This window comes from Panthera pardus, unplaced genomic scaffold, assembly GCF_024362965.1.
Source record: "Panthera pardus isolate Hobbes unplaced genomic scaffold, ASM2436296v1 HiC_scaffold_11, whole genome shotgun sequence".
Taxonomy (NCBI): Eukaryota; Metazoa; Chordata; class Mammalia; order Carnivora; family Felidae; genus Panthera; species Panthera pardus.
In genome coordinates this window covers 10548719-10574207 of record NW_026526666.1, presented here as the reverse complement: position 1 = coordinate 10574207, position 25489 = coordinate 10548719, and the positions used below count along the sequence as shown (strand labels likewise).

At 42.7% G+C, this 25489-nt stretch overlaps 1 long non-coding RNA gene across 1 annotated transcript in view; it reads left to right on the top strand.

Annotated features, from left to right (window-relative positions):
• LOC128773674 (uncharacterized) overlaps nt 1–20192 on the top strand; it is a 57484-nt gene extending 37292 nt beyond the window's left edge. The window contains exon 6 of the long non-coding RNA XR_008418074.1: nt 20059–20192. This is a non-coding gene — a long non-coding RNA (uncharacterized LOC128773674). The remainder of the gene's footprint in view (nt 1–20058) is intronic.
• Nucleotides 20193–25489: the final 5297 nt, after the last annotated feature.

The following is a 25489-nucleotide window of genomic DNA, read 5'->3' as shown; positions in this document are numbered from 1 at the left end:
AAGTTTGGTTCAGGCACAATGGCCTGAACAGCAGGAAAGAATGATTTTTTTTTTAAGTTTTTTATGTGTGTTTATTTCTGAGAGAGAGAGAGATGGAGCATGAGCAGGGGAGGAGCTGAGAGAGAGAGGGAGACACAGAATCCGAAGCAGGCTCCAGGCTCTGAGCTGTCAGCATGGAGCCCAACTCGGGGCTCAGAGTCATGAACCAAGAGATCATGACCGGAGCCAAAGTCGGACGCTTAACCGACTGAGCCACCCAGGTGCCCCAGGAAAGGGTGATTTTGAGGTCTGCCAACCGCCGGGCCTTAGACATCAGGCTGATGGGCTGCAACAGATCATGTTGATGAAGCATGTAGGTGGCACCAGGCACTGTGATAAATACTTTCCTTGTGTTCTGTCATTAAGGCCACAATAGCATCAGGCATGTACAGGTGATACCTCCCTTTTCCAGGTAAGGAAACAGCCTTAGAGAGCTCATGTCAGTGCTCAGGGGCACACAGCTAGTAACTGGTAGAGCCAGCCCGGTGACTGGGCCTCTCTGCCAGTCTTCTGTGGACATGAGACATAGCACTGACAAATATGACATAAGGAACCAAAACACAAAATCTGAGTGTCATTGAAGTTAGCAGCTGCTGGTGGTCAGATTCTGTGGTGAGGGAAGCCAGGGCTCCAGTGGCCTCGGCTGAGACAAAAGATGCACCCTCCCCCCCCCCCCCCACCTCCAAGCCTGGACACGCCCCACAGTGAGCTGAGCATAGGAAGGGGATGTGGATCCTCAGAGCAGCTGGAAGAATGCGTCTGTAGTCTGCAGAACATTCGAGACACCTCCAGGACCACATAGGGAACTTAGATTGTATAAGTTCTCTTTTATAATAGAAGACATATATGCTGGAGAAAGTTCAGGGGCGTAGGGAAAAGGTCATGCGTGGGTGCTTGAGTCACATGGGTGTGATTTCCAGCAAATCTTTTAATTTCTCAGAGCCTGTTGTCTAACCTATAGAATGAGGATGATAATGCTGATTTCACCTCTTGGCTCTAAGGATTAGATCAGGTGACATGAATAAAGCAGTCCAAGAGAGGGCTTGACAAACTGTAGGTGCTCAATAAATACACATTTTTCTCTCTTTTCTCCTTCCGAAGAATTTCTAGAGGCGGTGTAGATTTTTGCAGCTTTATGTAAATTTATGTGAAGTGATATTCAATGAAATCGCTCATCTGTATGATCGCTTTAATGCTACCTGCAGCTTCAGTAGAATTGAAATTTAAATCATACATTTCATTTAATGGTACAACTTAGATGGTCGGGAGGGAAAAAAGGGGGAAAAAAAACACCCTGCATTAAGAAGAGAAGATCTTAGCGCTAAAAATAACTATTTGAGGGGTAAAAGAGCTTTTGTTCAATGGACTCTTGTCCTTACAAAAAGAAAGGCCAAATTTTAATCCAAAGATTTAGATTCAAATCAGGTTTTGAAAGAACACCTAACTTCAATGTGGGGTCTGCCCTTTCATTTTAAAATTCTTTTGTCTTATGAGTTTTTCTTACTATTTCTCATGTATCTTATTTTTTTTAGTTGGTCTTATTATGTGAGAATATTGAAGGTTAAGTGTAATGACTAATATTATAAAGCAGAACCATTGGACAATTCTGGAAAAGTTATTTTGGTCTTTAGATTCAAGTATTTTTTAAAAAGATGCCAATTCGCATGTTTTTAAGTATTTTTTTCAAACTGATAATGAATTTGATGTATTAAAAATACTAACTTAAAAAAAATCAAAAGTATAGCTATAGAACTATAAAGAAGAAAGTAAAAATTATCCCAAGTCCTACTACTGTGATGGAAGGATAGATGACTAAATTTTATTGATTTATAAAAACATTTTTCATATTGATATTAACCTTATGCGGGTCACATATATTTTCCTAGTTTGTCCTCTTATCATTCAACTTTTTAAGAGTACATTTCTTTTTGGTGAGGAGATTTAATTTTTATATTGCAAAATCTACCAGTACTTTCTAATCTTAATTTTTTAATGTCATAAAGTTCTTTCCACTCCCGAATTTCAAAGTGCTCACTTATTTTGTACTATTTTCACGGTTTCACTTTTTACGTGAACTTTTAAAATGATATTTCTGGATTTTATTTTGATATAAAAAATGAGGTTTGGAATTGGGCTTACTTTTTCCAAATGGCTAGCCAGTGTTTTTGATCACCATTTATTGAATAATCCATCTTTTCTCTATTGATTCAAAAAAGTGTGAATATTAGAAATGTACTTTATTTCCATATATACTTGCAACCATGTATGATTTTTATGCTCTTGATCTGTCCATGATCAGACCCATCTAATCTCATTGCTTTAATGACTGGGACCTTTTAAATATCTGGTTAAGTCAGTCTTGTGTACTATTTTTGAAAAAATATGTAAAACCAATGTCTTCTATGAACAAGGCACTTTATAAAACAATGTCTTTTAAAATGTTATATATAGAAAGGAAGAGCATGAAGGAAGGGATGGGAGACGGAGAATGGAAAGGGAGTTAAGAAAAAGGTAGGGAGAAGAGAGAAGAAAAAGAACAGAGAGGGGGAAAAAGATTTGTTTTTCTGTGATTAAAGCCATGAGTGTTGAAAGGGCTGCCTTTATTGATTATGTACCAGAATTACCAACTGAAACTGGCTTAATGTAAAATCAAAACAAGGGAAGAAAGACAAATATCCTTTGAGTTGCAACATTATTGTGGAAGAATTGGCACAGTTTCTCCCTGAAAAAAATTGTCCCCTCTGAAAATAAAGGAGGTAAGTTCTATGCAAGAGTGGCAGGGGGGTGGGAAAAAAAGGATTATACCACAAGAGAGAGTCATTTGGGAGGTCAGTCTCTTCCCAGGAGCCGCATGCCTGAGAATTTCTGGACCAATTCCAGTTTCAATTACTCCTTGGCCAGCCTTGAGGGTTTGGACAGAAAAATCATTCTGCAGTCAACTGGCATGTGGAGCCTCCCTGCACCGCAGGGCACACGTGTAGAGCCTCACCCGCAGCAGGACACCACGGAGACCCAAGCTTGCCTAAGTCCTGGAGCTAATTGTGTGTGGCCGGGAGCCCAGGGGTATGGGAACGTCAGCTAAGAGATGCCCATAGTTCTGTCAGCGTGGCCAAACGGAACCGAACCCCGTGTCAGGTCACTCCCTGAACACTGGTTTATCTTCCAGAGTGATGAAGGCTGATCTTTCCTTTCTAACTTATCTCCTTCTAGCTCAAAACTGTGAAAACTGGATGCATTTCCCCACCCTGTGAAATGGAGACTTTGGGGGATAGGTTGGACACAGTTCAGCCTCTGGCTGGGGACATGGTCACGATTTTCTGGCAGTTATTAAGGGGAAGCTGTACTTTGATGGGAAGAACTCTGTGATTTGGACTCAGAAGACCCGGGTTTGAGGCTCAGCTCCACCATTGGATAGCTGTGACGGTGGACAAGTCATGAATCATTTCTGTTTCTTTACCAGAGAAAAGGCATTATAGAACCTGTTCTGGGGCGCCTGGGTGGCTCAGTCGGTTAAGCATCTGACTCTTGATTTTGGCTCAGGTCATGATCTCACAGTAGTGAGATTGAGCCCCGCATCTGGCTCCATGCTGAGTGTGGAGCCTGCTGGAGATTCTCTCTCTCCCCTCTGCTCCTCTACCACTCGCACACGCATGTGCACATGCTCTCTCTTTCTCTCAAAAAATTTAAAAAAAAATTAAAAAAGAACCTGTTCCACCTACTTCACATGCCAGAGAGAGAACCATTCATTCAACTAGTTTATACTGAGTGCTAATTGTGTGCCAAGCACAGTGGTAGACCCTGGGGGCGGGGGGAGGGGGTGCAACCACTAAATGAGATAGGCAGGGTCTCCATCCTGTTGGAGATTATAGTGAAACAGGAAAGATATGTTAAATGAGTGAGCAGAGGTGAATGGGAGAGTAATGACTATGGAAAGTACATTCCACAATGTACTAAGAAAGTGCTAGAAACTATATAGAGCTTTACATAAATGAAAAGTGTAATGGAGCACCTGGGTGGCTCAGTCAGTTGAACATCCAACTTCAGCTCAGGTCATGATCTCGTGGTCTGTGAGTTCGAGGCCCATGTCCTGCTCTGTGCTGACAGCTCGGAGCCTGGAGCCTGCTTCGGATTCTGTGTCTCCCTCTCTCTTTGCCCCTCCCCCGCTTGCACTCTGTCTCTCAAAAATAAACATTAAAACAAATTTTTTTTAAAAGAAACGTGTGCGGGTGGCAAAAAAGTCTGGAAAAATACACCGCACACTGTTAATTAACAATGATCTATGAAGTGGGATAACAAAGGTCCTCCACTTTCTAAGTTACACCTTTATATATTATTTAACCATTTTACAACCAGCCTATATTTGTGCTCATAAAAAATAGAGGCATTAAAAGTTGGGGAAAAATGAATAGTGTTCAAATGTGCTCAAGAATGTGGAAATAATGATTTTGGACTTGAGCTTTCATGCTGCAATTTATTTTTTGTTGTGGTGAGTCAAGGAAGGTAGAGAAGGAAGTATGTTAGCAGCCACCAGGAGCGGACGGCCCCGTAGCTTCAGATCTGCTGGTCTGGAGCAGCACACGAGTGTTCCCCCGGGCAGCGAGGGTGGTCCCATGGATCAGATGACGTGTCCTCTGAGGACCTCATGGCATTTTCCTGTGGTAGTCCTGAACCAAGACCGGCCAGGTCTGACACCACAGGACTAACAGTGAGCTAATTACAACCAGTAGAGGGGCTGGAAAGGATTGTAGGGGCAAAACACAAATCCAATGGCCATTTCCCCTGGAGAACTGGCATGAACTCAGAGGGCTGGACACAGAGCCTTCTTCCTATTCATTAAGCGTCTTTTCTTCACGGGTAGCAAAGTTCTGCAAGGTCGCCATGAACAATGCAGGACTCCTTACACCCTGTGTTCCCAGTCAGTGCACGCTGTCCCGTGGTCAGCCTCTGTCAAAGGCATGGAGTTCACAAGCCACAGCTCTTTGTTGCAAAACGAGCGAGCCTGGGCTTACCCCTCCTTCGTTTTCTTTTTCTGGCTCTGAATAGGTCTGTGCGTACATAGCAGATGGCTTTCTGACGAGGCTCGAATTCATCCCGTCTTTGGGGAAAAAACTACAGCAAGAAGGACTGTTATTCCAATCTGATAAGGCTTTCTATTTCCAGCTAGAAAATTGAGTGTCTGTAAGTAGAAGGGGGAAAAAAAATAATAGGAAAGTGTAAGGAACAAAAGCAGTCCATACTTTACTTGAGAGATGGATTTGGGGAGTTTTCAATTATGTAAATCCTCTGCCTCCACACCCCTGATCTCCTCGTGGCTCAGAAGCCACTGGGAAGGCAGTTCCAAACAGTCAGATATACACCTAAAATATACAACTTCAGGACTGTGTTTACCTCTGAGGAAGGCTACAGTGGGTCAGAACTGGGAAGGCTTCAACAGTTTCTATAACTTTTTTCCCTTAAATTTTTTTTTCTTTAAAAAATTGCATATGGGGCGCCTGGGTGGCTCAGTGGGGTTAAGTGTTAGATTTCGGCTCAGGTCATGATCTCACCGTTCCCTAGTTCGAGCCCCGCGTCGGGCTCTGTATGACAGCTCAGAGCCTGGAGCCTGCTTCGGATTCTGTGTCTCCCTGTCTCTCTGCCCCTCCCTAGCTCACTCTCTGTCTCTCTGTCTCTGTCTCTCAAAAATAAATAAACATTAAAAAAAAAAAAAAGGGTGCCTGGGTGGCTCAGTCAGTTAAGTGACCAACTTCAGCTCAGGTCATGATCTCCCAGTTCATGAGTTCGAGCCCCATATCAGGCTCTGTGCTGACAGCTCAGAGCTCAGAACTTGGAGACTGCTTTGGATTCTGTGTCTCCCTCTCTCTTTTCCCCTCCTCCACTCATGCTCAGTCTCTCTTTGTCTCTCAAAAATAAGTGTTAAAAAAAGTTAAAAAAAATTTTTTTTAATAATTAAAAAAAAAAAAAAAAAGGAGGACTATGGAACCAGTCTGCTGGGCTTAGGATACCAGCTCTTTCCCTTACAAGTTAGTAACCTTAGCAAGTTACTTAACTATTCTGTGCCTCGGTTTTCCCATCTTCAAAATGGGGATAATAATAGCAGATATCTTATGAGGTGGTAGTGAAGATTAAATGAGTTCATTCATTCATTCATTCATTCATTCATTCAACAAGTATTTATTGAGAGCCCATCATGTGCCAGGTACTGTTCTAGGTGCTGGAGTATCTATTAATGATCAGAGCACTTGAAAATCTATGTCCTCGGGGGCCATATATTCCAGAGAATAAGAAATAAGAAACAAATAATGAAAAATATAGTATGTGAGGAATGAACACTAAGGAGAAAAAAGCAAAATAGATAGTAATGGTCAGCATTGACATTTTTATTTATTTTATTTTATTTTTTTTAATGTTTGTTTATTTTTGAAACAGGGAGAGACAGAGCATGAACGGGGGAGGGTCAGAAAGAGAGGGAGACACAGAATCTGAAACAGGCTCCAGGCTCTGAGCTGTCATCACAGAGCCCGACGCAGGGCTCGAACTCACGGACCGTGAGATCATGACCTGAGCTGAAGCCGGACGCTTAACCAACTGAGCCACCCAGGCGCCCCAGCATTGACATTTTTAGATACAGTAGCTGAAGAGGGTCTCACTGAGAAGGGAACATCTGAGTAAAGCTCAAAGTTGGAGATTACCACCAAGTCTCAGAAGAACACCTGATAAATGTTAGCTGTTGTTTTTATTATCTGTATTTGAAATATATCTCACTTGTTATGTTAATAATAAAACTCTCTAAATCACCAAGAGGAAGGATATATGGACATATAAAAATGACTGGAGTAAATACCAGAACCTTCACAGCATTTTGGAAATGCTTTGTCGTATTAAGAAACCTTACTACCAGGTGATACTGACCCACAAAGGGGGAAAAAAAATCAGCCCCAAACCAAATGACTCAAAGGTAATTTATATTTTAAAGAGAGACATAAAAAGAATTCAGTCATCTTCCTTCAAAATTGGGAACAGAAAACTATTGAATATTTAGGACTAGAAATGGACCGCCATTCAATATACAGAACAAAATTGTAAATGGGAGAAGAATTCCATATTATAACCTGGTAGAGAAGAGGGAAAGAACGGTAGAAAAGCTAATGAGGGGGAAAAATGAAAAGGACAATGAAATAGGTATAGAGAGTGAGCAGCAGATATGGACAAGCTGACACATATCCAAAAATAGGCAGAGAAAGAAGATACAAAATGACAGACTCACAAAAAGAGCAAGAAAAAGGCATAGAGCGAATTTCGTGGAGTCTAATCTCTATCTTTTTCTTTCTGGTGATGTTATCATTAAAAATTAAAATTAGGGGGCGCCTGGGTGGCACAGTCGGTTAAGCGTCCGACTTCAGCCAGGTCACGATCTCGCGGTCTGTGAGTTCGAGCCCCGCATCAGGCTCTGGGCTGATGGCTCGGAGCCTGGAGCCTGTTTCCGATTCTGTGTCTCCCTCTCTCTCTGCCCCTCCCCCGTTCATGCTCTGTCTCTCTCTGTCCCAAAAATAAATAAAAAACGTTGAAAAAAAAAATTAAAAAAAAAAAAATTAAAATTAGTGCTGTGTTTCTGTGACTTCACATATTAATGGGCACAGTATTGGTGGTGCCTTTTTTTAAGGGAAGGATAAATGGAATTAAGGGCACAGGAGCCCCTGTCCCTGAGGAAGACTCTCAAGCTTGTTTACTGTTGGGCTTTAAATTATGCTAGAATGTCCTTGGGGACTCCATGTGTGTCTGAAATTAGGAGACGGTGAGCCCAACAGGGACTGTGCTCCACCCATGGGCCTCCTCCCCCGAACCCAAAATATGCTCAGGTCAACAGACAATAAAAAGTGGAGAAGCTCGAGCAGATCACCCTGCAAAGTTTTAGCAAGAGAGGTTTTATCTATACACAGCACTCGCCCCATTTTTAAGCAAGCTCTCTCTTTTTCCTGCGAGGAGACCAACAAAATCACAGGCACATTTAGTCATGCGATTGCCTTAGAGATAGTAAAATACGGACTGTTACCACCAAGGCCCAGATATCCGTCCCACCAACAAGTAAAAGAGCAGCGAGAATGTCACGACAGAAACCGGAAAGCAAAAGATCTGCATTCTGATGAAGCGTCTTATACAGAAGAGCCAAAATGGAAATTCAGGCTAGATGAAAAATGCAAAACATTATTGGAAGAGCGCCCTGTGGAGTGTCTCAGGAGGACATTCTGACCCTGGTTAGGTGAGCTCAGAGGAAGAAGCCGGTTCCCTGAGGCCCAGAGAAGCTGTGTGGAGGGATTAGCAGCCAAACAGGAGTAAAGTCAAACAGAATTGAGGCCCACTCTTCAAGGAGAGACGATGCAGGAGACAGTGGAGCACCAAGAGAGGTGGCAGGCTCTTGGGGGGCAGAGAAGGGAACAGCTCCAGAAAGTTCTAGTGGAATAGAAAATGGACAACCGTCCCAGGCACCTGGGTGGCTCAGTCGGTTGAGCGTCTGACTTCGGCTCAGGTCATGGTCTTGCAGTTCGTGAGTTTGGGCCCCACATAGGGCTCCCTGCTCTCAGCCTGTCAGCGTGGAGCCCGCTTCGGATCCTCTTTCCCCCGTCTCTGCCCCTCCCCAACTTGCACTCTCTCAAAAATAAATACTTTTTCTTTTTTTTTTTTTTAAACAGGACAACCATCCACTATGAGGGATTCTTAGGGCCAACAGGTCCACATTTTGCATTTTATCTTAATAAATAACATAGGCCAAAAGGTACCTGTAAGATAAGGTTAAGCAAATTATAGCACATCCATATCCAAGAGTTATTATGTGATCATTAAAAATATAAAATATTTCAGGGGCGCCTGGGTGGCTCAGTCGGTTAAGCGACCGACTTCGGCTCAGGTCATGATCTCACAGTCCGTGAGTTCCAACCCCGCGTCGGGCTCTGGGCTGACAGCTCAGAGCCTGGAGCCTGCTTCAGATTCTGTGTCTCCCTCTCTCTCTGACCCTCCCTCGTTCATGCTCTCTCTGTCTCAAAAATAAATAAACATTAAAAAAAATATATATAAAATATTTCAAACAGTATATGGGCACTCCTAGTTAAAGATACAAGTTGAATGTGTACATTTACATCTACTCCCTTGGGAAACTCTGTAAGATTACATTAAAGGATCAAAAAGGCAAAAGCCGGTAAAGGAGAGGAGATCACAGCACATAAGAGATGTCATGCAATTTTAGAAGCTTGAAGACGAACAGATGAGCATTCCTGACTGGACGTACCAAAAACATGACCACTAAGGGCCTGGGGGCAGGAGCCAGAGGGGAACTAGAAGCAAGCCAATTGGGTCCTCAGAACCCCAGAAAGGCTCGGGAAGGTGGAGCTTGGTATGGGTGAAGCTTAAAAAAGTAGAGTGGTTGAGAGATTATAAAAATGATCTCAGGGCACCTGGGTGGCTCAGTAGGTTGAGTGTCCGACTCTTGATTTCAGCTCAGGTCATGATCCCAGGGTCATGGGTTTGAGCTCCGAGTCAGGCTCTGCATTGAGTGTGGAGCCTGCTTAAGATGTTTTTTCTCTCTCTCTCTCTGTCCTTCTCCCCTGCTCGTGTGTGCTCTCTCTCTAAAATAAATCTAAAAATTAAAAATTATCTAGGTAACTTATCTAGATAATTTAATTATTAACTAATTAAATATCTAGATAATCATCTAATTAATTTAATTATCTAGATAATTAAAAAATTATCAAGATAACCTTTTCCCAGCCATGGGTCTGTTCCTTTCCTCTCCTCCCGTCCCATGGAAGCCCAGAGGGTCCCTGATGGGAGGGGCTAAGTGGCATCCACTCTGCAGACAAGGCTCACCAGGCACAGCCCAAGGCAGGAATAGTTTCTGAGTTTTCCCTTTTTCACTATTCTACAAATTATCTACAATGAACTACTTGTAATCACTACACTACTTATAATCAGGAAAAAAATATTTTAAAATGGTAGAAGCAGCACAGTAAAACGAAATTTTAACAGGGCTGAAGGGACCAAAGTTAAAAGTCCCCTCTTGCCCACCTTACTTCCACAGGGACAACCCTGATTTATAGTTGTTTTGTATATCCTTACAGAAGAAAAAGTTTTAAAAAATAAAATGAAAGCAAAACAGAAAAAAACAAGGCGGGATGAAGATCGGGAGATTTCAGTTTTGTTAAAACTCAGGGAAAGGAGCAGAGATTAAGGCTTCCCTCCGAGATTCCAAGAGATTCTAGAGCATGAAGGAAAGGAAGTGGTGGGGGGAGGAGAGAGGAAATGAATCTGTCTTATCTTCAGAGTTGTTGGCCAAGGTATGGGGGCCTAAGGTCTCTTAACAGTGTTATTCCATCACTAAAAAAATTTTTTTTTAACATTTATTAATTTTTGAGAGAGAGCACGAGTGGGGAAGGGCAGAGAGAGAGAGACACAGAATCCAAAGCAGGCTCCAGGCTCTGAGTTGTCAGCACAGAGCCAGATGCAGGGCTCAAACTCATCACAAGATCACGACCTGAGCTGAAGTCTGACACTTAACTGAGCCACCCAGGCATCCCAGGGTTGTTCCATCATTAAAGAAACAACCTGTGGCACAAGAATAAATAAGGAATAAGCTCATCTCTTCCCTGTGATTCCTACATTTGCCCATAAGGCTCTGACTTCCTGGGATTTTTAATAAAAACTCTGAATGTTTCAGCAGAACCATTTTTTGTTGTTAGCAAATTGTCTGCACAAGTGGTGAAATACCATAGCAGAGAGGTAGACAGAGAAGATCCTAATACAGAGATGTTTTGCAAATTTTAAATTTATGGTGGGAAAGATTTGCTTTGTGTCTCTCCTTCTAATGATTAGATTTGGGGGTTGTACCCTGCCCGTATTCTGCCTCCACAGTAAAATCACAGATCTTCCTGGGGCACCTGGGTGGCTCAGTCGGTTAAACATCTGACTCAAGTCAAAATCTCAGGGTCGTGAGTTCAAGCCCTGCACTGGGCTCCACACACACAAAAATCATGGCTCTTTTTGCCTTATGCAAATACACAGATTTGCTTTTCTGTGCCCCTGCTGGCTGTCTGCACAGGGGTACCTTGCCAAGGTGAAGAATCTTGATTACATTAAGGATTTCCAAGGTCTTCTATGCACTTAAGGAAATATACCACATATGAAGTGAAGGTTTGATAGGTCTTCTAAGTAGGTTAGCCAGGCTCTTTCTTAAATCAAATTAGCAAATTCAAAATGCCTTAATGTGCCAAGGGATTCCCTAGGCCTTCTGTACTTGAATCATGACATTTTGTTAAAAGGAACTATGGAACGGACGTAGAAAAAAAATCCTATTATATGGTGAGCTGCACTTTAGAAGATCGTTTTTCTTATAATGTTCCTGGGAAGTGTTTCTAATATACTCAAGAACCTTGAGAGATTATAGAAGAGAGAGAATTTGAGACTTACCCGAAATATTGTTAATGACTTTGCTCTTGAACGTAAAACAAATGCAGCCGGGGGATGTGGGGGCCTGTTAAACATGTTTTTGTCTTACCAGAAGCCAGCAGATCCACTCACAGAAAATCTGTGGCAGACAATCACTGAGGTTGCTCCCTGGCATGTTTGGTGGGTTTTGCCTCAGAATTTCTGAGTTGATAAGGCTTATTTCCACCTGACACGCAGTATTTAAAGCTCTTTTCTTTACAATGTGTTGCACTTACACATGCTTCGGCAGTTCCACACGCCCCCACGTGAGCTTGTTAAGGAGTGAGCGAGAATCTTCGATATGAGAGCATGGTGGCAGTGAGCACAGCAACCCCCCCACCCCGCCCCCGGCTCCTCTGGGCCCCAGAAGGGCACCTGCAGAGCCACACTTCATTTTGAGAGAAAGGGTGCCCTGCTCAGCTCGCCCCTCCGCATACATGAGAGGCCTCCTTCCTTCCACTCCAAACATTTCTTTTTTTACTTCCTTTTCCCCCAGTTTAATGGAATGCCCACCCCACCTCTTTTTGTGGTCCTTAAGAGAAGGTCACTTTTTGTAAAATAATCCAAGTGTAGAAAGGAGAGAAGAAACTCTTTGGTCTAATAAAGTGTGAGAGAATCAGAACGAGGTTAAATTTAGCAGGAGAAAAGTCTGCTGGTCTCTTCAGTACTCCGTTCTGAGGCCAGACCTCTGCACGGGCTTCTATCCTGCCTTCCTCCAGCTTCAGGATCTGAAGCTCCTTTTCGTGCCTCTTCCCCATCCAGCTGCGGGAGTAAGATTTGCTGCAGTGACTAATCACTGGGGCTGGAGCCTGGGTCAGGGTGGGAGGCAGAGACTAAATATGTATAAGGGATTCGGTGGAGAGAAATGAGAGCAGGTAGGAATTGGGGGTGTTGTCAGGGGGATCGCTATGAGCGAGGGGTGACCTGTGGGACCTGCCCAGCATCTAGCTGATTAAATATTCCCCAGGATTCTCTGCCTATGCTCATGTGGCTAAAAGTTAGACCTTTTATTACTTTTGTCTGGACTGTATGCCCTCCTCCCTCTTTCCATGATAAGGGGTATAATGATGGTGTAACATAAGTAATACAAATTATAGCAAAATCAGAAAATGTAAGTAAGCAAATAATAATAATTACATATTTTGAAGACCCAGCACCCTGTAAAATCTAGAATTTAAGATTTTGGTGTGCAGACTACCAGACACGTTCCTAAGCAAATGGGTACAGAATCAGCCTAGAGCCCAACGAATCCATATTGGACCTGGGTGAGAGCTGGCAGAGAGTTCCAGGGGGGCAGCTCACCAAGAAAAAAAATGGAACTAATGGTGTCCTGATATTCACCCAGTGGTTACGTTTACATCACCATGCTACAGTATCAGTCAGGAAACTGACATTGATATAATGTGTGTGTATTTCTTTGCCATTTAATCACATGTGCAGATTCATGTGACCACCACTGCTGCTCAGGTACACAAAACCATCACCCCACAGAGCTAGAACAAACAATTCTAAAATTTGTAGGAACCACAAAAGACCCCAAATATCCAAAAAAATCCTGAAAAAGAAAAACAAAACTGGAGGCATTCTGATTCTGGATTTCAAGCTATATTGCAAAGCTGTAATCATCAAGGCTATATGGTCCTGGCACAAAAACAGACACATGGTTCAATGGAACAGAATAGAAAACCCAGAAATGGACCCACAACTATATGGTTAACTAATCTTCAACAAAGCAGGAAAGAGTCTCCATGGAAAAAAGACACTCTCTTCAACAAATGGTGTTGGGAAAACTGGACCCCTTTCTTACACCACACGCAAAAATAAATTCAAAATGGGTGAGAGACCTAACTGTGAGACAGGAAACCAACAAAATCCTAAAGCAGAACACAGCAGCAACCTCTTTGACATCAGCCAGAGCAACTTCTTACTAGACACTTCACAAAGGCAAGGGAAACAAAAGCAAACATGAACTACTGGGACTTCATCAAAATAAAAAGCTTCTACCCAGTGAAGGAAACAATCAACAAAACTAAAAGGCAGCCTATGGAATGGGAGGATATATATGATGAAGGATTAGCATCCAAAATCTGTAAAGATCTCATAAAACTCAATACCCAAAAAACAATAACCCAATTAAGAAATGGACAGACGATGTGAATAGACACTTTTCCAAAGAAAGCATCCAGAGGGCCAACAGACACATGAAAGGATGCTCAACATCACTCATTAGGGAAATACGAATCAAAACCACAATGAGATACCACCTCACACCTGTCAGAATGGCTAAAATTAACAACACAAGAAACAACAGGTGTTGGTGAGGATGTAGAGAAAGGGGAACCCTCTTGAACTCTTGGTGGGAATGAAAACTGTGCAGCTACTCTGGAAAAGAGTATGGAGGTTCTTCAAGAAACTAAAAATAGAACTACCCTACCATCCAGCAACTGCACTATTAGGTATTTACCCAAAGGATACAAAAATACAGATCTGAAGGGGTGTATGCAACCCAGTGTTTATAGCAGCATTATCAATGGTAACAAAACTACGGAGAGACCCCAAATGTCCACTGACTGATGAATGGATAAAGAAGATGTGGTTATATGCACAACAGACTATTACTCAGCCATCAAAAAGAATGGAATCTTGCCCTTTGCAACTGTGGATGGAGCTAGAATATATCATACTAAGCAGAATTAGCCAGAGAAAGACAAATATCATATTATTTCACTCACTCACGTGGAATTTCATTCAGATGAACATATGAGAAAAGTGGGGGAGAGAAGAGAGGGAAACAAACCACAAGAGACTCTTAACAATAGAGAACAAATGGAGGGAGGTAGGTGGGAGATGTGCTAGACGGATGATGGGTATTAAGGAGGGCATTTGTTGTGATGAGCACTGGGTGTTGTATGTAAGTGATGAATCACTGCTTTCTGCTCCTGAAACCAATATTGCACTATGTTAACCAACTAAAATTAGAAAATTTTTAAATGTTTTTATTTATTTTTGAGAGAGAGACAAAGTGCAAACTGGGGAAGACAGAGAGAGAGAGGGAGACACAGAATCCGAAGCAGGCTCCAGGCTCTGAGATGTCAGCACAGAGCCCAACGCAGGGCTTGAACTCATGAACTATAAAATCATGACCTGAGCCAAAGTTGGCCACTTAACCAACAGAGCCACCCAGGTGCCCCCAACTAAAATTTAAATTAAAAAAAAAATAGGAAAAAAAAGAAAACCGTCACCCTGAATTGTCCTTCATGTTGCTCCTTTATAGCTGTGCACCTGCCTACTGCCACTCTAATGTTACCCTGGCAATTCCGAATCTGTTCTCTCTATATAATTTTATGATTTCAAGAATATTACAGAAACAGAATCCCACAGTATGTGGCCCTTTCAGATGGGCTTTTTTTCCCCACACTCAGCATAACGCCCCCAACTGAGATCCATTTAAGTTGTGTGTATCATTAGTTTTTTCCTTTTTATTGTTGACTAATATTTCAACTATTGTTGTAAACAAAAGTCATGATTGTAAACAAAATGCCTGGCCAGCCAGGACCAGAGTCTGGTAGTAACTATAATAATGATAAATAGCTGAGAATTATTATTTTCCAGACATGTCAGATAAAGTGTTATAGTATCCAAAATCTATAAAGAACTTACCAAACTCAACACCTGAAAAACAAATAATCCAGTGAAGAAACGGGCAGAAGACATGAATAGACACTTTTACAAAGAAGACATCCAGATGGCCAACAGGCACATGAAAAGATGCTCAACGTCACTCATCGTCAGGGAAATTCAAATCAAAACCACACTGAGATACCACCTCATACCAGTCAGAGTGGATAAAATTAACAACTCAGGAAACAACAGACGCTGGTGAGGATGTGGAGAAACAGGAACCTTCTTGCACTGTTGGTGGGAATGCAAACTGGTGCAGCTTCTCTGGAAAACAGTGTGGAGGTTTCTCAAAAAATAAAAACAGAACTACTCTATGACCCAACAATAGCACTACTAGGAATTTATCCAAAGGATACAGGAGTGCTGATTCATAGGGGGACATGTACCCTAATGTTTATAGCAGCACTTTCAACAATAGCCAAATTATGGAAAGAGCCTAAATGCCCATCAGCTGGCGAATGAATAAAGAAGATGTGGTTTATATATACAATGGAATACTACTTGGCAATGAGAAAGAATGAAATCCTGCCATTTGCAAAACATGGATGGAACTGGAGGGTGTTATGCTAAGTGAAATAAGTCAATCAGAGAAAGACAGATATCACATGTTTTCATTCGTATGTGGAACTTGAGAAACTTAACAGAAGACCATGGGGGAAGGAAGGGGGAAAAATAGTTTCAAGCAAAGAGGGAGGCGAACCATAAGAGACTCTTAAGTACAGAGGACAAACTGAGGGTTGATGGTGGGGGGACAGGGGAGAGGGGAAAATGGGAGATGGGCATTGAGGAGGGCATGTGTTGGGATGAGCGCTGGGTGTTGTCTGTAAGTGATGAACCACGGGAATCTACGCCCAAAACCAAGAGCACACTGTATACACTGTATGTTAGCTAACTTGACAATAAATTATATTAAAACAAAGTTATTATCTGCCAGATACCGCGCTCAGTGCTTCACCTGCATTATCTCATGTAGTCTGTCATGACAACAACACTTTGATTCTCTCGTTTTACAGACAAGGAAATGGAGGCTGAGGGAGGTTAAGTAGCTTTCTCAGGGCCAAGCAGCTAATCATTTGGCTTGGACCCCAAGTGCAAGCTTTTGACACAAGCATATACTGAGGAAACAGCATTTTATTCCTAGGCCTCAAAAGGAGCCAAGCCACGGGCTGTGCCCCTCGCGAATGCGATCACCCTTCAGGCCCCAGCAGCTACTCCAGCTCTTTCCTGAATGCACAGACGCTTTCTAAAAACCCAGAAATTCAACTTCTGGCTTAAGTCCCTAAAATTAGATTTACCTTTACAACAGAAGTAGATTGACTTACAAATGGCTTCTTAGTTTTATAACTTCGACCAAAGACTCCAGGATCCTCCACTAAGTGGAGACCATTAAGCAGATGTAAGTGGCAGCAGAAAGATTTAATATGCGCAGAAATACAGAAATCAAACCCAGAGCCAGTTTCGAGACCAATGCCTTTAGGTCCTAAATGTGCCTGAGTGGTTTTTACAAAGCCTATAAAATTCTTCTTGTTATAAATGAGCAGCCAACTGTTCTGACAATAGGGCTAAATTAATTCACGGACTTGCCAAAGCTAGAGGAAGAGTAAGTATGTTCCTAATAGGAGTTTCCGAAGAAAGGGCATCTAAGCCTGGGGATCTTGCTGAAAGGGTACTATTTAATCCTTTCTGCCTTCTAGGGCTTTTCCCTGGGAGAGGCGGGGCTGCCCAGGACTGAGGATGACCCCAGCACTTGCCTTGCTCTGATTCTGCCACTGGTTCTTGGGGTCTCTGGCCAGCCCTGTCTAAAGAGCAGATTGCTGGTGACTGTCGTAGCCTCAGGAAGAAGCGCCAGGCAGAGGGATGGCTGTCTTTCTTGTGAACAACTGACTCTATTAGTGGCTGTGATAAGCCTATGGCAATGACCTGGGATAAAAAGCCAAACCTGCTCAGCCTCCTTGTGCTGTGTTCTCTGGGTGCTGGTTGGGAAATCTGCATCCTAACAATGAAAATAAGGACAGCAGGTCACATCCGTGAAATGCTTGCCAATCAGGAACTTTATGTGTATTATTCCTTTCACCTTTACAACAATTCCATGAGTTGGTCAAGGTGATCATTCTCATTTTGTAAGTGGAAAACCAGTTCAGAGAGATGAGATGGCCCATGGTCACTCAGCTAGCCGCAGAGGTGCTGGGTGAACCAAGGGGGCTGAATTTCTTATATGAGCTGTGCCTAAGAGTCACCTCATAGCTGATGCGGGAAGTTGCAGCTGAGGGAAACTTCTGAGTGTTACAGCTAGTAAAGGAAGGAAGAATGAGAGAGAAATGGTACCACCACTGTGCAGCTCCTTACCGAATTAATGGAACCAACATTAGGCAATGAAAATCAGTGGTTTCTGACATCATAAAAAGAATCAGGTGTGGCTGGGTGGCTCAGGTGGTTAAGCATCTGACTTTTTTTTTTTTTTAATGTTTATTTATTTTTGAGACAGAGAGAGACAGAGCATGAACGGGGGAGGGTCAGAGAGAGAGAGGGAGACACAGAATCTGAAACAGGCTCCAGGTTCTGAGCTGTCAGCACAGAGCCCGACGCGGAGCTTGAACACACAAACCACGAGATCATGACCTGAGCCGAAGTCGGACGCTTAACCAACTGAGCCACCCAGGTGCCCCACCATCTGACTTTTGATATCGGCTCAGGTCATGATCTCATGGTTCGTGGGATCAAACCCCACATTGGGCTCTGCACTGACAGTGTGGAACCTGCTTGGGATTCTCGCTCTCTCCCTCTCTTTGCTCCTCCCCTGCTTGTTCATGTGCATGCTCATTCTCTCTCTCTCAAAATAAATAAACTTTAAAGAAAAATAAATTTAAAAAAAAAATCAAAAGACTCAGTCATATACTATGTACCTCCAACACCACCTATGAAATGTTGCCAACACGTAGAACTTGAATCTGATTAATCCTCTACATCTAATTGCCAATTTATAGGAAATACAAGGGGCAGCAATATGTTGAAGACTCTATGGGATGTAATCAGCCAAATCCAGATTGTGGAAAATTCTATTGGATAAACTAGCTTCTTTAACAGAAAATTTTTAAGAAAAGAAGGGAAAGACTCGGAGGGAGACTATAAATTAAAAGACACTTCAGACACAAGCAACAGCAATGCTCGAACCTCATTTGGATGTCCATTCAAACAAACAGTAGGGGAAAAAAAATGACTAATGGACAATTGGGTAAATGTGAACACTAGGTATTTGGCGCTATTGAGGAGTGATTGTTGATTTTGGGAGAGTGCGTCTGATAGAATTGAGGTTATGATTTTCAAAAGATGCACTCAGAAACACTTGATGTGATGACTTGGGTTTACTTCAAAATAATCTGCAGGAAAGGAAAGTGGGTGGGGTCTAGGAAAAATGGGAAAGACCGCAAGCCGATCGTGGTTGGGAACATGATCATGAAGGCATGAGGCTTCACTGCACTCTTTTTTCTTTTATACATGTTTAAAGTTTTCTATAATAAGAGTTAAAAAAAAAATAGGTGAAGAGATACAAACTTCTAGTTAAAAAATAAATAAGTAGGGCACCTGTGCGTCTCAGCCGGTTGAGCATTGGTCTCAGATCAGGTCATGATCTCCTGGTTCACGAGTTTGAGCTCCAGGTCGGGCTCTGCGCTGACAGCTCAGAGCCTGGAGCCTGCTCCTGTCTCTCCCTCTCTCTCTCTGTCAAAAATAAATAAAACATTAAAAAAATAAGTTATGGAGATGAAAAGTCACCCGAGACTAATATAACATTGTATATTATAATAGTAAATACAATAAAATAAATAATATTTATTATACTAACCACAGTCATAGTATCAATAATAAATAATTAATAAAATAAATAATAATACATTTTTTAAAAATTAAAAAAAATTGCCCAAAAAGGGTAACCATGAATGAAAGAAGATGAGATAGCATGAGGGGAAGGGTAACGTCCCAGGATTCAAGGAAAGATTTGCTTAGGAAGTGGTCAGGAAGAGGGAGTGGTCACGGGGGTCAGATGCCGCTGCTGGTCAGGTAGCTGAGTCCTGAGGATGATGCCAGGTGTCCCGGGGAAGGAGTCCACACGCAGCCCTCACTTGGGGGTGAGTTTCCTCCCACCCAGGATAGTGTCCCGGGGTGTGGGTTGCCCTAGCCTCCTCATTTCCTGGCCTCATCCTTGTTTATCCCAGAATACTTAGTGCTGTTAAGGCCAGAGTCCCTGAAGTATGTGGGTTACACAGCCCCTCTCTCCAACTGATGCCCTGCCAGAGTTCAAATTTAAAAGATCTATTGACACGGCGTTCAAGGGGAAATTAGTGAAGCCACCATGAACAATGCAACTTTAGTTTCCAGAATCTAGCCCAAAGATTATGGACTTGTTCATTATGATCTTATGAAGCCCTCTTATCTGTTTCAGGAGGACTACCTCAATCATTTCTTAGGTTTGGGTCATGATTTTGTTTTGTTATCTGAAGGAAGGACATTCCCTGGAGAAAATGTTAACCGCTTGGGCTACATTTTTGCCAACTCGAGTTGTCTTTTCTTAGTCTCCCACCACCCCCATTCTCTGCCCCTCTCTGCGTCATCTTTGTGTCCCTCACTCCGCACCCCCTTCTCTTTCTCCTTCCCCTTTTATCCCTCTCCCTCAATTTTCTGCAGTGGGCAGAGAATATGGTGTCTGGAAGTTTCTGGTTTTCAGATGCAGACCTGAGTAACTGGGCCCCAGATACCTAGCACTGTGGTGTGCTGTTGTTCTTACCTTTCCTGACTGTCCATCTGGTTGCCCCTTTTTGCTTATCATATTCTCCAGCCCTTCTGATCTGATCCATTCTCTTGCATTCCCAGTGACAAGCCTGGCTTCCTGGCCTCTGACTCTCTGTTCCAGAAAGACATCCTTGAAACACTGGCCATCATGTGGGTGGACAGCGGCCCCCCCTGCCTCTCTCCGGTCTAGTGTGTGAAGCCAGGACAACTGCAGAGAAATCCCTGGAGGTCAGTGTTTTTCAGTAATGTATGATGTGCAAGGAGGATGTGTGTCCACTGTTTTCTGATCTTAGATCAACTGCCTTATGGTGTAAGAACAGAGTTCAGAGAACCTCCAGTGGGCCTCACTAACCTCTGTGGTGGGGCCTCGCTAACCTCTGTGGAGGTAACAAGGCATCATTGAGCCACATGCTCCAGAGTCGCTAAGAATGGATTAGAGAATGAGCGGGGGCCTCTCTGGTTTGGCTATTTCTGTAACTGTCTGCCTCTGGTTTGCTTTTCTTCCCCAGGGGGCTCTCGTGGGAGCACCCATCTGGCTGTGCCTCCTGACATGGGCTGTTGTAGGGCCTCACGGGGATGCTCACCTCCCTCCCCAGCCCCCGTGTGGAACTCATGCATACTCACGCGCTACACGTGTGTAACCAGGAGTCGTATGCAGGTTATAGTCACTTAATTAAAAAAGAACCTTCGCAGGACTCAGGGGCCTTGTGATTGTTCTACATTTCATCTTTGCTTCTGTGTTGATGGGTTGACTATTCAAGCTGCAATAGGGTGCTGGTCGTGTCTTTTAGCATAATTATTAGCTTTAGCAGCTATTATCTTTTTCTTCATACATATTTGTCTTTTGTGTTAATTCTGACCTTAAGTGTCTCCATTTTAAATTCTGTACTTTTTCCTCTATAGTTAAGTTGTTTGTGTTTTTCCACTAGCACAGAATCCAGAGAATACAGTAAGGTATACTAACAGCTCAGCTCTCAGAAATTGACTTTTTTAATGTTTATTTATTTATTTTTGAGAGAGAGAGAGAGAGAGAGAGAGAATCCCAAGCAAGCTCCTAGCTGTCAGCGCAGAGCTTGACCTCACAAACCGTGGGATCACGACTTGAGCCAAAATCAAGTCGGGACACTTAACCAACTGAGCCACCAAGGTACCCCAGAAAGTGATTTTTATACTTAGCTTCTTTTGGGTGGGAGACAAAGAGACTCAGTCAAGTTACCTCAAGAAAACTTGTGTTTGGAGCAAAGAGGCACATAGAACAAATCTCACCATTCTCTCTCTCTCTCTCTCTCTCTCTCTCTCTCTCTCTGCCTGCAGTGTATCTCTGTCTCTCTCCTTCCATTTGCTTCCTTCTCTTTCTCTTAACCAGCTTTCTTAGAGCTCTACATGTTATCACTTCAGATGGCTTATGATATAGTGTGGCCTCATGGGCCACAACTCTACTTCATGAACTTTCTGGTTCAAATACCACCTCTAACCAATTTGCCTTAATGTCTTCCCCAATTAAAATGCCCCAGAGTTGGGATGGGCTAAGTGCAGCTTATCTTTTTCTCATGGTCATTGGCCAGTCTGTGGTCTGGTTGCCCTTGGGTCAGGCACTCCCATCCAATTCATGCAGTGTGTGTAATGGGGGTGGGGAAGTCATGATTAAAAAGGGCAAAGTATGGTCACCCAAGAAGCTGGGACTCTGGTAAATAGACAACTTCCCTTAAAGGGGGGTTGTGGACAGGCCAGTACCAGTGGATGTTGCTATATATTGGTTAACTGACAATCTCATCAATTACTGACCCAGAGAACCAGGAAGCTGAAATTGGTGTTATACGTTCCACTCACTAAAATTCACATTCCCTACTTACAAGAAATCCCCTCGGCCATTCAATAGGTAGTTACTTTTTTTTTTTTTTTAAGACAAAATATGCCCAAATATATTGGTTTCACATCCACCAGAGATTGTAAGTAGCAAATCTAAGAGGGCAAAGAAGGACTAATATAGGCAGATACTAATAGCATCGAGAGTCAATACCCAAGAGGCTGACAGCATGACAGAAAATCTATGAAAAGCAGACACAAGAACTCACGTAGCACAGTAGACTGGGACCACTTAAAATGTAGGTTAAAAACAGCCCTATGTACTTCAACAGTCCCGAGGGCATTGCTGTCTTGGAGCCTCGTTAACTGTAGCTAATGCTCACGTTGCTGCACCTCGAGTATATAAGGAAAGGCTAAGGGCTAAATTATGTTTAGAATATCCAACTTAAGAAGGCGAGAAATTACATAATATACTTAAGAAAAATTTCCATGCACATTTAAAAATTTGTGTTTAAATTAGTAAGCTCTTGGCTATCCAAAGCAAGTCATTTGCTAAGTGTCCCAGCATATAGCTGCAGCCATAGACGTGTGCTGTTTTTAATGTTGGCTGTGAGGAAGGAACCAGGATGGTAAAATGCCCTTGCTCATTCAAGCTGCCTGGAAAAGATTATCCCACTAAATCTCTCAAAGCCAAGATATATAACAGGAGGCAGTGAGGCATGGTGATCAAGAACAAGTGCTTCACAGTGCAGTCAGTCTGGGTTTGAATCCTGGGACCTTGGACAATCTCTTGATATGCCTAAGCCTCCATTTCCATATCAGAAAAATGGGCACAATGGTATCTATCTTAACGGAGTGTGAATGTCTAATGTCCGTGGGCATTTTTGCCTTGTTTAGAATTTTAATTTTTTATGCGGTCTTCCAAGTAAACAAAACAATGAAATTCGTTTTTTTAATTTAGATGGTTCTCTATATTTTTCCTATAGGGCAGTGACTCTTAATAGAAAAAAAGCCTACGGTAACACCTCAGTTTGAATCAGTCCATCAGATTAACCAAAGGGTCATACTGTTTTTTTCTCGAGGAGGAGGACAGAACTGGGAATCCCTCAAGGGGACGGGGGAGGACAGGAGTAACTCCAGTGTCCAAGTGGAAACGTTGAAGGCACAGGGCTTGTTGGTGGTTTGAAAAAGGGTGGAGGGAGAGTGGGTGTGTTTGAAAGTGAGAAAGGGACCCAGGAGAGCTGACAGAGAGGCACAGAAAGGCAAGGCTTAAATATTCCTAGGATCATTGCCTTGGTTAAGTTATGATTTTTAAAACATATTCCAGGGGCGCCTGGGTGGCTTAATTGGTTAAGTGTCCAACTTTGGCTCAGGCCATGATCCCATGGTTTGTGGGTTCGAACCCTGCGTCGGGCTCTGTGCTTACAGCTCGGAGCCTGGAGTCAGCTTCGGATTCTGTGTCTCCCTCTCTCTCTGCCCGGCCCCCATTCATGCTCTGTCTCTTTCCTTCTATCAAAAATAAACAAATATTTCAAAAAGAAATTTAAGGTTAAAACATACTCCAAGGGACAATTAGAGAATTTCAGTCAGTATGACTTTTCCTTCCGGCCCTGATGCCTACCCCCTTTTACAAGTGACTTTATTTATAGCCCAACAAGCCACCATGCGAGAAGAGGACTGTGAGGTCTCCAGAATCCTTGAAATCTTGGGTTAAAATGTCCTTCTGACATGTGGTTTGTCTGCCTGCCCAGGAATTCAATCACCTGAGTCATTTTCTTCAGATAACCATTATTATATTCCTTTTAAAAATAAACAACTTTGGCTTCCCAGAATCCCTGATAGATGAGAGAGAGAAATTTCGTTGTCAGTCATAAGGTGAAGACATCAAATTCACAAACAGAAAATTGAAAAAGAGAGGGCCTAGTCACTTCATGCTCTCCCCTGAACCTGGTATAATAATGTGCATTGAACAAAGCTCAAAATAATACAGGTACCAATGTCCCCTTTCACCATGTGCTTATCTCTTCAAACTTAAATTTCTTCAAAATTAAAGGTTCTACGTCTGAACTATTGCATAAAGTTGACAACCTTCATTCACAGACTAGATATATGGGCCCATCTCATTATGTTAGGTTTTTTTTTTCTTTTTTCAGGGATTCTGCCACTTTTTTAAAAAGCGGTTTAAACATTTTTCTGGTGTACTAGGGATTTGAGTTTGTTTTTAATAAAAGCGGCTCTTGACATAAATAGGTTGCTATCGTTGTTTGATAGTCAAATTCTCAGAAAGTATGGTAAAAAGACTTCCCTCATATTCATCTACCAAGCTAATATGACAGCATTTTTGCAAACAGGTGCTGCAAAGCCACACATCCTTTTCTGGGCACCTGACTAAACAACAGATAAATCCTTCTGTCTGGGAGTAAGCCAGGGGAAACCAGCCTCAACTCTTATAAAAAACATCGGGCATAGCAAAGAGGTTTCAAACTGTTATGTCAATTCCAATAACTTGGTTGCTGATGTGTTTTGCTGAGAGTTTTAAGGCTGGATCCCTGCTCATCAAGAAAGAGTTCTGCAATTAATTAGTGATGTCTGATTTAGGTGCAGGATAGGACAACTATAGTATGTTTGCCATTTACTCACCATTTTGGCAGAAGATCAATGTATAGCAATTTGGCAATTTTATTACAGGAAATAGTTTATATATATTTGGGGGAGAATTACTGTTCCATTTACATCTTACTACGTGACAATTACTCTGAAACTCTGTGGCTTCCATCAATACTTTTATTATACTTATGGATTCTGTGGGTCAGAAACTTGGAAAGGACACAACGGGGACAGCTTGTCTCTGTTCTACAAAGTCTGAGGCCTTACTTGGGAACACTCAAAGGCTGAGGGTGGTTCAACGGCTGAGGGCAGAAAGCATCTAAAGGCTCACTCACTCTCACATCAGTGACGAATGCTGGCTGTCAACTGGGACCTCCACTCCTCGCCTGGGGCTGTTGGCCAGAACTTACATATGTGGCCACTTCGGTTTCCTCCGCATGGTGGCTGGGTTCCAACAGGATTAAGAGGAAGGTGTTTTCCTTTTATGACCTGGCCTCAGAAGTCACATCTTGGAACTTACACCCATCGACTTAAACCCTCCCAGATTCAGCTGCAGGGAACGTAGGCCCTACTGCGCCATGGGATGAATGCCAAGTTACATACTAAGGAGAGTGTATAAGAGAGTGTATGCGAGATACTTATGCGGCCATCTTCAGACAATGCAATCTGCCATAATCCCTGAGTTGGAGGATGTGCTAGCTACTGTGTCTCAATACATTTTGTAGTTTTTCTTCTGTTCTCTTGAAAATTACTTGCTCTGAGTAGTAACAACTTGATTGATTTGTGAAAAATGGTTAGCAGGGAGTGATGAAACTTTAGGGAAACTTAAAAAATTCTTTAATATATTAAAAAAATTTTTTTTTAGTGTTTATTTTTCATAGAGAGAGAGTGTGTGTGTGAGAGTGGGGGAGGAGCAGAGAGAGAGGGAGTCACAGAATCTGAAGCAGCTCCAGGCTCTGAGCTGTCAGCACAGAGCCCAACATGGGGCTCGAATTCACAAACCATGAGATCATGAGCTGAGCCGCAGTCGGATGCTTAACTGACTGAGTCACCCAGGTTCCCCAAAACTTAAAAATTCTTAAATCACGGTTTAAAACCT